Raw genomic sequence first — 955 nt, 5'->3', positions numbered from 1 at the left:
TGCATGACTTTGGGTGACGGACACCGAAAATCTGTAAGTTTCTCGGCCCCTGGAGGGCCGAGGTCGTTCCTGCTGCACAGAATCATGCGCGAGGGCCTCCTGCAGACAACGCACTTTGATTTATGGTGCTATCTGTAATAGAACCCGAGATATCACCAGATATATGCTGGATTTTTACATGACATTTCGTGACGGATACCGAAAATCTGTAATTTTCTCGGCCCCTGGTGGTCCGAGGTCGTTTCCGCTGCCCAGATTCATGTGCCAGGGCCTCCTACAGACAATGCACTTTGATTTATTGCGCTATCTGTAATAGCACCCGAGATATCACCAGATATATATTGGATTTTTCCCTGACCCTGAGTGTCCGGCCCTATGAGACGGTGGTTTTCTCGGCCCCTGGTGGTCCGAGTTCATTCCCGCTGCACAGATTCATGCGCCAGGGCCTCCTGCAGATAACTCACTTTGGTTTATTGCGCTATCTCTAATAGCACCCGAGATATCACCAGATATATATTGGATTTTTCCCTGACCCTGAGTGTCCGGCCCCATGAGACGGTAGTTTTCTCGGCCCCTGGTGGTCCGAGGTCGATCCCCCTGCACAGATTCATGCGCCAGGGCCTCCTACAGACAATTTACTTTGGTTTATTGCGCTATCTCTAATAGCACCCGAGATATCACCAGATATATATTGAATTTTTCCCTGACCCTGATTGTCCGGCCACAGGAGACGGTAGTTTTCTCGGCCCCTGGTGTCCCGAGGTCGTTCCCGCTGCACAGATTCATGCGCCAGGGCCTCCTATAGATAATTCACTTTGGTTTATTTCCCTATCTCTAATAGCACCCGAGATATCACCAGATATATATTTGATTTTTCCCTGACCCTGACAGTCCTGCCCCATGAAACGGTGATTTTCTCGGCCCTTGATGGTCCGAGGTCGATCCCGCTGCACAG

Source organism: Nomia melanderi, unplaced genomic scaffold (assembly GCF_051020985.1).
Source record: "Nomia melanderi isolate GNS246 unplaced genomic scaffold, iyNomMela1 scaffold0014, whole genome shotgun sequence".
NCBI lineage: Eukaryota > Metazoa > Arthropoda > Insecta > Hymenoptera > Halictidae > Nomia > Nomia melanderi.
This window is presented reverse-complemented; position numbering follows the sequence as displayed.